We start from the raw sequence: 12795 nt of genomic DNA, 5'->3' as shown, positions 1-12795 counted from the left end.
TGCATTGCTTTTTATAAATAGCCATCCTTGCAATCTATTGCAGCCCTACTAGGAAATTTGGCCAATTTCATATTCCTTTGAAAATGATCCAGTGATGTCGTTATTATACGTCTCTGAGCGATCCAGCTCTTTTTCAGGGTTCAGCCTTTGAAACTCCTGCTTTCATCTTTCCACTCTCCGATTTCCTTCGGGCTCAACAGTTAATAGCACAATGTCTTCTGGATATTTGTTTAGACTCTGCGCCTGTACTCATATACTTTGAGCGGCTCCATTTTTCAGGAAATGATATACAGGAAATCATTGGGCCAGAGTGACATCCAGGAGCTTTTTCTGAAGCAGGGATACGCGGACACTGGAGATACCAGGATCAATGTCACACATGGGAAGGCAGAGAGCGATTTCACAAACAGAGCCAGATAAAGCGGCGAGTATTTTTATCTTATCGGGACCGCCGACACAATGTTTTCATCTTCTGCATACCAGAGTATTTAGAGAACCTGGACATGGACACTCTATCCTGCCGCAGCCCATTGACTATTTTCTATCTGTATTGTGACAGCAGCCATTAGCGCAAGTTTATCTGGGCTGCGGGCATTCACTGGACAGTGCCGTCACCGTCGTATCGACACTCGCGTGTTGCAAATATGTACGTAACCAAGATGAGCATACCGTGCTAATTTGTAATATGTTGTTCATTCAGGCAACAAAATTGAAAGTCGGAATAGAAATTCATTATACACGTTCTGTAACTTCTGAAAAATATTCAAATGCAAGCAAATATTCATTTACGTTTCTTTCCTTTTTAATTTTTGACGCAAAGAAGAAAAAAATCGGTAGCATTGTGTGATGAGAGGTAAAACCAGTTAGCCTATAGTGGCTGTTGAGTAAAAACAGAGAGCTGTAATTAGAGACATTGATGTCTTCTAAAGCACTTAGCAAGGATTTGATAAAAATGTGATACAAATATAAAATTGTGGAGTACACAGCGAAGAAAAAAAAATATGTCTTTGTCCCAAACAGCTTACTATATATATATATATATATATATATATATACACATATATATAAACCAACATAAAATGTCTTATCAAGGTGTTGTTCTTGCTGATCACATCCTGCTCAGACATTCTCAGTTACCTGAGGAAGAGTTTCTCTTTGGTTTTTCCTTACATATCACACTAAAGCATCACAGTCATTGAATGTGCACTTTCGACCACAATTTCTGACCCTATTTACTGATGTCTTTCCCATAGATCTAAATGCAGATGTCACTGTTTTTATTGAAACACGAGCCAGTTGAGCAGTCTGACTGAAGCTCCTGCCATCCATGCCCCAATAATGAACCCTCTTTCAAGTCACTTAGCTCCTTGCCTCTTGCCATCTTGATCCAAAATCTAGGTCAAGTGGGCTGGCTCAGCATTTTTATACATGCCACAGAGCATAATAGTATGTTACAGTAATTGCTTAATTTTATCAGTACACCTGTATGGAAGCATCTGCATCAATCAATCAATCAATCAAATTTTATTTGTATAGCGTATTTTACAGCAGTTGTCACAATACGCTTTACAGACAACCCTAGCCTAAACCCCCACAGGAGCAAGCCTAAGGCAACAGTGGCAAGGAAAAACTCCCTGTGGCAGATGGGGAGAAACCTTGGAAGGAACCAGGCTCAAGGGGGAAACCCATCCTCCTCTGGTCGGCTCAGGGTGCCGACTGGTGACCAGCATGTCAGCCAGTTTATGCACAAGATATGATATGTGATGTGGCTCAGATTATGGGTGGGGCTGGGTGGCGGTGATGGGGAACAGCAGGTGGCGGCAGATGTGGGCAGGGTGGAGGCAATGACGAAGGAGGGGCTGGATCTGATAGTATAGGGTTATGAGGTGCGATGGTAAGATTTACCACACTAATACCATGGGACAAAACTAAGTCTAAGGTATGGCCACGGTAGTGAGTAGGCTCACAAACATTCTGCACAAAACCAATGGAATCAATAATAGAGGCAAAAGCTGTTCCTAGGAGGTCACCATTTTTATCCACATGTATGTTGAAATCACCAACAATTATGACCTTATCTGCTGAAATTGCAAGGTGTGATAAAAACTCAGCAAATTCCCTTAAGAAATCAGAATGAGGCCCAGGTGGCCTGTAAACAGACACAAGAAAAAAGGACTGCCCGCTAGCACTTTTATTAGCTAGATCGGGCTGTACACAGTTAGTAATAAGAACTTCAAAAGAGGAGAACATATATCCATGCTTAGGCGCTAGACTCAATAAGGACTGATAAATAGCTGCACCGTTATGTTTCTCCACTCATTTATTCAGATTTTTCCTTTAATTTGCCACCCATCTGTACGTGTTTGGATGTGTGCGTGTTTGTATGCATGCATGTGGTATTGATCATACTTAATTCAGTATGAAAAGATACCCTTAAATTCACATAGTTTAAATGTAAAGCAGACTGAGACTAACCATTTTAGAGGCAGTGTTTGCATTAAATATTAGATTTGTGTATTCCTCTGCCCGAAATAATCAATTTTCATATTTCAATTTGCATGTAACCCCAGTTTGAAGTCAGTTACATAACTCACACATTGCACAAGTCTTGTGCTCATACAGCTGGACAATTACGGAGGCAAATCAGGTCAAGAACCCTGCTCAGAGGTACAGCAGCAGTGCACCCTCTTCGGGATGCAAACTCGCAACCCCCGATTAAAAGCGCAGTTGCCTTAACAACAATAGCATGCCGTCTCCCTTTGTAAACTCAAACCGATTCTCCCAGCGGTGGCGATAAGCAGAACACAAGCTTAATTACCCCCTTTCAGAGTCACGATTTGACCTGAATGCAGCCTGCTATGAGGCAGCAACTGGGGTAGGTGTGAAAGCAGCGGTAACAAGCACACAGCTCCTCCACGTTTCTCACTGCTCCTTTCTGGAACAACAGGTCTCTTCTGGAAGGGCAGCACATCTTTCACCGTTAACATCGATGTTTGTTTGCTTTCTTATTGCAGTAATGATAATTCGCAGGTAACGTCCGTAGCATCTGTATTCTGTTGCTAATCACGCCGACTGCCCTGTTGATGACTTATTACAATTGAGCACTGCTTTTATGCACACGTGTATTATCTTCAAAATTAAGGAAAGAGTCGGTTCAGTCCCTCGTGTTTAAGACTGCGCATGCCTCAGAGTTCTGCTGCGCGGGAATAAAGATGAGATGTGCTAATTATAGGGTCGGAGGGTACACCAGGTAACAGTATCGTTAAGCAGCTCCGACACATTCCCATAACAGTTTCATCTACTTGAAAAATAGTCTAACGATGCCGTGACTTGGTAGCTCAATTTAGATGGCATTTAATAGTATCTATGCAGACCTTTAACGTCTTTGAAACACCCAAAACAATAGGAATAACAGCAGATGTGGAATTCTATTCTCAGGTATGTAAATGAAGAAAAACACGCAAAGGAGGGTTTCAGAAAGGGACTCCTCAGCTCATGATGCAACAGCACCCCCTCTGCTTGATAAGATGCCTGCAGTCTGCCTGCCCCTGTTGCGTGAGATGGGCAGTTTTATGGAGCGATAGCCATGCAGTTCATTTGGAAAGAAAACAAGCAGCAGCCAAACCAAGGACCGTTGCATTAAATATTGCGCTTGTGTTTCTAAGACATGAAATTTGCATATGTATCTTAGGCTATAGTTTTACATGCAAAAATAAAAGAGAAAACTGCATAAAAAAAGGTGGAATGGTATGGGGTCGTGTTACAGTCAAATCTGCTGTAACCCAGTCTATCCAACTTCCTCTCAGTCACAAAATACATTCACTTCAAAACTCAATGCATAGGCGACAGAGAAAGGTTTGTACGCACTGCAATATTATTCTCAAACCTGTGTGCTGCAGTAAGGACGAGAAGAAGAATCAAGGTGGGCATACAATGAAAGGAATTCTGCTGCCAACCAGCTGTAGGAGGGAAGAGTAAGTGGTCAGGTACAAAGAGTCAGTTTTAGCGGGAACTTGACCAGGAAACCAGCACCAACACTCCTTTCCAGGACACACATCCAAGTTCTAACCAAGCCCACACCTGCTTAGCTACAGCAGTTTGAAACATGAAGCCTACAGGGTGGTATTTCTGCCGGAAAGCACCATGGGAAATGTTTGACAGGAGAGAAAGTGTGGTGAACCAGGCCGATAGCTGTATAGCACTACCAAGTGTGTGTGGTGAACATGAGGGTGCGGTGGAAATCAAACCGATTGACTTACAGTACACAGCTTGCATTGTTTCCGTACTGTCCTTTAACACTGCTGGATACTCTAATGGAGCCATTCAAGTGAAGTACCTTTTTCAAGGGTACCACCTCTCAGGTAAAAGCCAAGGTCCGTGCCTGCTTAACTGCACTACTTCCGTAATGTACACCTCCATAAACACCACATTAATCATAAGGCACTGCATGAGCGCTTTGTAAGCACTTACGCCAGCAAACGTACAGTAGACTGCTGGCCCACAGCCCAGTCCATGCAAGGAAGGGGAATATGTTCCGTTATTCCCATAATTAGACTGTTAAAGATGAATTTATTCAATCTGAGATGACAACTTTAGCGGTGAGACTGACACATTCACCACAATCCACCCCCCCCCACCCTACCCCCACACACACGAATATTATAAACTAGCCAACTGTTGAACCCAAATTATTTATCACACATCTGCTTCTGTCTCTATACAATAATTCATGTGTTTGAATAAATAAAGGACAAACGTTGCAGTGGTTGAAATGGGGGACACGCTGTGTATCTTTTGGGGCTTTATCGGACCGTACGGTGTCCTGAGGTTCTGCACACGTCCGTCAAGCGGTCTCAGGTACGAACTGGTTGTTCAGCACCGCACGTAACTGTGGCTACTGGGGCCTCTGAACTGGGGGCGGAGTCAGTGCAAGGCATTGCTAAGCGCGGTTCAAGCCAACTGTGAAGAAGCACCAGGCTTCACATCGCTGTACAGTGTAGGGGGGGTCAATTCAGTTCCAGTTCAGTCAGGAAATGATCAGCAAAATCCTCAAAGAACGTCATGGGCATTCCTTTCTCCAATCGACTGAATTTTAAAGGAAGTAACCCCAACCCTCATGCTCCACATTAGTATTTCTGTATGTTTTCACATAATCACAATTCACCAGGGTGCATAGACATTTTTTATGCGTATTTTTGGGACTTGTGGTAATGATATTCAAGCATCAAAGAAATGGCATACTTTCTGAAATCCCGTTTTGAAAGTTAAAATGGAGGCTGATGGGACTGTTCTCACTGTGGGTGACTTTTAACATCTCTGATAGGGTCCACTCTGCATGCAATCAGTCAGACAGAAATCAGAGATGGTGATGAGTGCTGACAGGGCAGAGCCCTGCTCTGAGTGCCTCTCTGCATGCTCAGCGTGTCCCTCCTCAGCAGGAGCAAGCATGAACGCTCACACACCTTCACACACTCATACACACATACTTGCACACACACCCTCACACCCTCGCACACCCGTACCTGCACACACACACATTCACTTGCACACACATACACACACACGCACACACATGCACAGGCACAGACACACATGCATACACACACATATGCACATGCATGCATGCATACACACACTCACACACACACGTCCCCACTTGCACTGACTGCCGTGAATCATTTACATAACGCAGATGAGGATGAAAGGAAGAAAAAGGCCTTTCTGCCTCTCTGTTTCCCACTCTTTTACTTTCTCTCCCTCTTTCTCTCTCTCTTCCTTCACCTCATCACAAGTGTTGCTCCTCCAGCATTGCAGAAGCAGGATGTTAAGGCTTCTTCCATCCTACACAATCGCCTTGGCCTGAAGTGCAGGATGCCCAAAGGCAGCTCTGATCTTCTGTTAAAGAGCGCAATACCTGCCTTTCTTTCAGGAAAAATACACTCTGGAAAGATTAAAGTCAACCCAGTCGTTCATTTAAAAAAAAAAAGATCTGTTAGGCGACCACAGAAAGCACTGAAATTGGGGGAAACTGGCGAGTTCCTGCTGAGCCAACGCTATGCCGCTGACTCTGTGACGCTGATGGCTTCTGACAGCCAGGGCTGGAATGATGCCACTCGCCAACATGCATCACATCAGCTGGCTGCGGTGAATCACCTGGGTGGAGGATGAGGCTATTCACCCGAACTTCACTTAAAAGTGTTTCCAGATCTTTCCACCGAGTGAAAGGCGGTTTCTGAAGGGACATGTCCCATTGATGCTTCGCTTCTTTGTGCTCTGCTGCGACTCCTGACCCCAGGCCAATCCTGGACAAGCTGCTGCCAAACACTACTGAAAGCCTCGAATGGCGATGCGGAACTGGTCACTGTTCATTTCTTTCCTCTTTTTTCTGTCTCTAATTGTGTCTATTTTTTTATTTTTTACACTTTTGGAAACCCACCTGCAAGACAGATGTTGTGAACTGGCATCTACCTACAAACGCTTCACAAAGTGCATCTGGTGCTTTCTGTGTACTGATTGTTGTACTAATGTGACTGTGATGTCTGCATGAAATAAAACAAAACAAAACAAACAAAAAAAACCCACAGTATTTGTCAACCAGGGAAGGAGAGATGATTTAGATTGTGGTTTTATACCCAGTCTCACCAACAGCAGTGAGTCTGCTCATCTGCTCAGCCGCGGAAGAGAAAAAAGCAGCAGGTGGCTGTGTGTGTTTGAAGGACGTGCTTGCAGGAGCCCCCACCTCAAATTCGGGGGGGGGGGGGATGCAGTAGCGATGAGACAGCGCTAAAGGTGTGACCGGCTGCTCCAAATTGGGCAGAGAAATGGGGGGAAAAGTAATACTGCATAAATGCAATTCAGCCACATCCTCAAATGGCACCAAATCGTACATTATTCAGGTAGTGCGCTCAGAACGCATCCTGAATTCAAACAAACGAAAATACGAGGTCTCTGCCAAGAGTGAGGAAGATGTTTATCGCCCAAACAAAACAAACAAAATGAATGGTATACAGGGAACGTACACATGAGGGGGGAGGGGTGGGGGGGACTAAATAAATAAGGGAATGAAACACTGAGCACTTGAAATGCTTGCATCTGTGCTGCCTTGGAGTGACTGCACACAGCCACGTCCCTGAGCGCACGCTATAAAAGGCTGTTACCGAAGGAGGAGCAGTCAGTTTTATATCATCTCAAAGAGCTCGCTCAAGACACGTTCTTAATTAAGAAAGACGAGGGCTCAGAATTAAGCGTCACGGATGCAGAACGCATCAGCGGCTGTCGGAAATCCGGGCGAGGGACGGCCCGGAGAACGAGGGGAATGCAGAGGGCTTGAGGACCCATCTGCTTATGGACACCATCTAACCGAAGGAAGAGGTGTTTTTGCCAGTTCAGCCTAAAACGTATTCATTTCCCATTGACACTCACTGAAGGAATGTTGAGGGCTGTTAATTAGTGGCCGTTGGTTTGGTCAAAGCCTCTTTCTTTGTTTGTCTGTTTATTTATTTCTGTTTCCGTTCCCTGCTGCTCAAAGATCATGTGTTTGTGTGAATGTGACACTAATTTGGCTAATCATGTCAGCTCCTAGAAGCATCCAGGTTATCACGTAGGGCCTCCTCTGCCTCCAATCTGTTCACCAGAACTAACGACAAAACAGCAACGAGCAACAAGAGATACAGACCGCAGGGCGAGCTCACCAGCTAACGGTAGCGCAGAGCTTAGCCCAGAGCCGGCTCAACTTGCACCTGCTCTCTCCTGGCTTCTGACTTCATTCTTCTTCAGCTAGCATTTTACACATGGGCCCCAGGGCCCGGTCTGCAGAACCAGACCTGGAGTGACATCACTGGAGGAGGGCAGACTGCCCTGCTGAGTCATGCAACATGATGGTTCAAGGAAGAGAAAGGGAAACAGGAACCCTGCTTTTGTTTGTACTGACAGAGAAATAGGCTATGCTGCCATTGCTTGAACGTGAACAGGTAAAATAAACCTGTATATTGTAGCTCTTTACATTAAAAAATGTATGGTTTTCAGAGAAGAACAAAAATATTCCATATATTAATTCCTTCATTTTTGCAATGCAGTATGAAATGTAGGTATAAGCGTAATTTGAATCTTTCTTTCTTCCTTTCTCTTCTGCCCTCTCTCTTTCTTTCTTTCTTTCTTTCTTTCTTTCTTTCTTTCTAATAAATGCTTTTTGCACAGAATGGCTGCATTATTAATAACCTGGTTTATGAAAACCACATCGTTTATTTAGAGGAATTTCCAACGGCTTTTGGACCAATTGTCAATTGTGAATTAGTGGCGTAATGGCTCACGGCCGACAGCTGTCCTTGGCAGTGATGGCTGCGTGACTGCGTGATTACTCCATCTATGTAGAGCGCAGAAACACATCATTTGTTCCCATTTGTGGCCCGCTGACAAGGCAGGAAAACGCCTGTTAGCTGGAATCACATGCCTACTCCCTAAGAGCTTCATCAACACACAGCGTTTCCTTTCGGGTTTCTGTTCAACAGCACACACACACACACACACATATGTACACACAGGCACGCACACGCATACATGTACACACAGGCACACACACGCAAAATAAGTAGTCCACCCCAGTCTAATAAAGGAGGAAAAGCAATGTGAAATTTCAGATGTAATTCAATCAGGGATGTAGCCTGGCAGGTAGAGGCTAAATGCCTGATAACAAGAATTTCCATATGAGTCACAAGTTTTTCCCTCACTCCAAACCTGGCTTTCAGGCTTAAATGAGGAACTGATCACTGATGTACATAGACATGGGGTAGAGTCTCATTGAAGGTGTGTCTCTTTTGATTCCAACTTATATTAATAAATTGCTTGAGATTTATGTACTTTTTATCTTATTTTTGCCGGAGGAGCCTTTTATCACAAAAAGGTAGAATAAATAAGGCAAACCATATGGTCAATATATGAAATATAAATATATGGAATAAAATATATTATTTTTTACCCCCAAGAGGACAATAATAGCTTCACATGAAATACTAATGAATCTGATTCAACTGCTATTTTATGTTAATGTACACTTTAATGTTCATATGAATAATATGAAGACAAATTACACGTAAAAACATGGAGGGTTTCAGTCCACAGGGTATTAACCACTTTATCGCAAAATAGTGCCTCTTCAGGTAAATCCAACCCCCGCAGTCCAGTGCAGTCAGCCAGTGCAATGGCCACACAGCTCAACAGGTGGACTGCAGAAGGAAGGTAAGCCAGGATTGGCTGTGCACATTTTGGAGGACGCCCGATCCCCGGTATGGCAGGCGCTCTCAAACCGGGGGACACTGCGGTGACTGAATGGTCCGTTGGGCATCGCAGATCGAGGGGAAGTAGAAAGAAGTGAGCATGTAAAGTCCAAAAAATCCTCATAAAAAATAGAACAGGATCCTGTTTTCAATTATCTTTCCCTGTGGAATTTCTTAAAATGTACTCGGTCAGAATTCTGGGAAAGAGGACAGCGGGAATAACGGAGAGCTCAGGTTTCCCTCTGGGACAGAGCACGGATGGATCCATACGATGATCTCCTTATGTAAATGGTGTCTGTCACAACAGAGATGGCCGCTCTCAAACGGGCTCAGGTTTCCGTGGGCCCTGCAGCCTGTGGGTGCTCTCTGTGCAGCTGAGGGGGAGAGTGTGGGAGGAGAGAGCTGCTGCTGCACCATTGTCTCTGCTGCTTCTGCTCCTCCGGGATGAACATAGGCCTTTTTACACATCTTAAGAAAAAAGCCTATCTGAGGGGCGAAGGCCGAGCAATGTTTACTGCTTCCCTCCTTTATGTCGGTACTTTTCTAGAAAAATATGGAAATATATCATTTGGTTGACGGAAAACATTTATGCATGTTTATGTTTTAATACAAGGCAATTTCTGTATTTTGTGGCGTCTGCAAAGGACATTGAGCACATTATAATTATAGAGCAATAGCAATTACAGGACACCACCATCCACGTATGTTAGCCTTTATAAATAGCACATTGTAAATAGTTTGCCAACAGCCTTTGATAATGTAGCTGCACATTGTGATATGAATGGTTAGCTGTAAAATAAGATAAAAACAGGAATCATCTCTGGCACAGCAGTAGGCAGTGTATAATGTTTCTCTATTCGATTCCTGCTATATCAACAGCATCGCCACATTCTCCAGTGGAGACATAAAGGGCTTTTAATGCAGACAAAAGAAAATATTTATATTACTTAATTTCCAGAAAAAGAATTCATTAGCAAAGAAAGAAAGCATTGCGGGCTGGTATCAATCAAAACATATCCCAGGACACTCCTTCCTCAAATGAGTCTTTGTAAATGCATGTTAAGCGTAGTGTTTTAAGAGCGCCTCCCATTTTTTACTCGAAAAAATAGCTTTGATCCGCATGTACATTTAAATGCACGAGTCTTTAAGAGGTAGAAGAAAAACTAGACCCTGATGTCCTACAAAACATTAAGAATTCCCTCCAGGCCACTTTGAATCCTCTCCGTCTTTGACTAAACCTCACGCTGAGACGGGACGGAATCAAGCTCAACAAAAAAGCCCGGTTGCCTAAGCAGCTGCTCTCTGGCGACAGCTTTTATTCGCTCGGAAGAAAAAGGGCTGGATATCACCGCAGATCTGCTGCGGATTGGAAAGCGATTACCTTTCATGATCTCTATAAAACCAGACACCTTAAGCAGGAGGGAGAAATCCCCCACAGGTCTTTGCCAGCTGAACACCTAAGAAAACTCTAAGATCACGATATTTCAGATTTTTCAACTTTCACAAGAGGAGCGCCGAAAACAAAAAGCAGTGATGCGTGAAGTCCGGCCCACCTGCAGTGACCACAATTCTCACCACAAACACAAACTGTCAGGAAAAACTACATTAAAGCTCTGAGCCAATCAATTCTCATAAGCAAGCGTCACAGTGAGGCTCCCTGTGCTCTAAATATAGAAGGCCCTTTCTAAGTGTACTTGACCATTTCAGTGATCTATCACAAGAGCTGTTTAAGTAGGCACCAAGGAGCAATTAAACTGTGAGAACACTGAGAGTAGCTGTCATACGGCACAGCTTTTTAAAACATTTTTCTTGTGTCAGATTCAGTTAAAAGGGCGTCTGTAACTGAAGCAGATACTAAAGAGAATAAATTGCCTTGTTTTCACTCCAACTGCATTTAAACCATTTCTTAATATGCGTCTGCTTATAAATTCATTGTATTATTGTTTCAATCATTTAAAATATTAGAAAAAATCCACTTCAAAAATAATGACTGAATGATTAGAGTCTTTTAAGCAAACATTCTAGTGTAACACACTTTGTCCAAGATTGCTATCAACTAGATTAGATACACCGATGCCATTTTAATTTTGAATATGCACACGCACACACATAAATAATATCAGCATGGCTGCAACATCCTTAGGAGCAACAGCAAAAAAAAAAAAAAAAAATTCTGTTACTGCTTTGCCATTGCATATGAGCTTGACTGCTTTCACATTAGATACATCTTCTACCATATTTCTCTGATCGAGACTCACACTCTGTAGAGATGACATCAAAGAGATGGGGGTGTGAGTTTATACTGACATACGGATTTTGGCAAAGAACAGCAGAAAAATTCCTTGCTCAAGCCAATGATTTTACAGTTTGCAAAAGAAGCGTGATTGAATATGAGTCACAGAGAACCACAGAGTATTGCTTACAGAGTGTTACGGAGAATTCAGTCCACGATCACACAACAACGTTAAATGTCAAACAAGTGCCTTTGATTGGACGTTTGAAAAATAATACCCATATCCATGATAATTTAATATACTGAAGTCAAGCTTGAAATATCATTTTGTTCTTTTGCAAGGAAACAGTATTAATAATGAAGATCAAATATACTCTCCCCATTTTTGTTAAAAAAGTGAAGTTTCACTGTTTACCAGATTCCCATTAAAGGTCAGACTGCAAATACTGTACCATTTTATTAATATTATGTACTGTAGTGAATGTGCAGACTGAAACATTAAAAAAGAAAAAATATGCTGCATCTCCACGTTGGGGATACTGTGAAACATGGACGGTCTTTCCCGTGTGAGTACAGAACATTTTCTTTTGCTGATGAAATCCTCGATTCCGCTTGAAGTTAAAAAAATGATTTTTAAAAAGTCAGTTATTGAAAATATAAACATCTAGAGGAGATAATTAGTTTTACATTACTACTGTAATTTATGGAGGGGATCCATTACAACCAAGCGATAAACTTTAAATAAATAAATAAATATGATATAAAAGGGGACATCTTCCCAAACAGATTTCTGGGGCCAGCGCATTGCAGGCCAGCATGCTTGGATATTGACATAGTTCATTAGAAATGCAGCTGTGAATCTCCATTATTGCTGCGTCATGGTTACGCTTGGTGTGGTTCGCTGTCCGGTCAGTTAACGCATTTCATTTTGAAAGGGACGATCCAGCTCATTTCGCCCCCACAGAGTGGCACTGAACTGGAAAGCTAGCTTACACCGATCAATGCCCAACTGCTGCTGTCAGCCATATTTTAATAACTTTATTACGTTTACAATTAGACTGAAATTGATTTCCAGAGGGAGGTATTTGAGAAATTCTCCCACATCTTTCAAATGTCAAGAACAATACAATCGCAATTGAAGACTATATTGCAATTACTATATGTGTGGATGTAATTCTCCTCTACACTACCACTATTATATAATATCTGGAATATCTTGTGTTCTAATGGAAAAAAACCTGTTACAACAGAAGGAGACGGTACACTGAAAAGAATCCCTCGCAGATAGAA

Source organism: Anguilla anguilla, chromosome 15, assembly GCF_013347855.1.
Source record: "Anguilla anguilla isolate fAngAng1 chromosome 15, fAngAng1.pri, whole genome shotgun sequence".
NCBI classification, from domain to species: domain Eukaryota; kingdom Metazoa; phylum Chordata; class Actinopteri; order Anguilliformes; family Anguillidae; genus Anguilla; species Anguilla anguilla.
The sequence above is the reverse complement of the archived record's forward strand: the minus strand, read 5'-3'. Positions refer to the sequence as shown.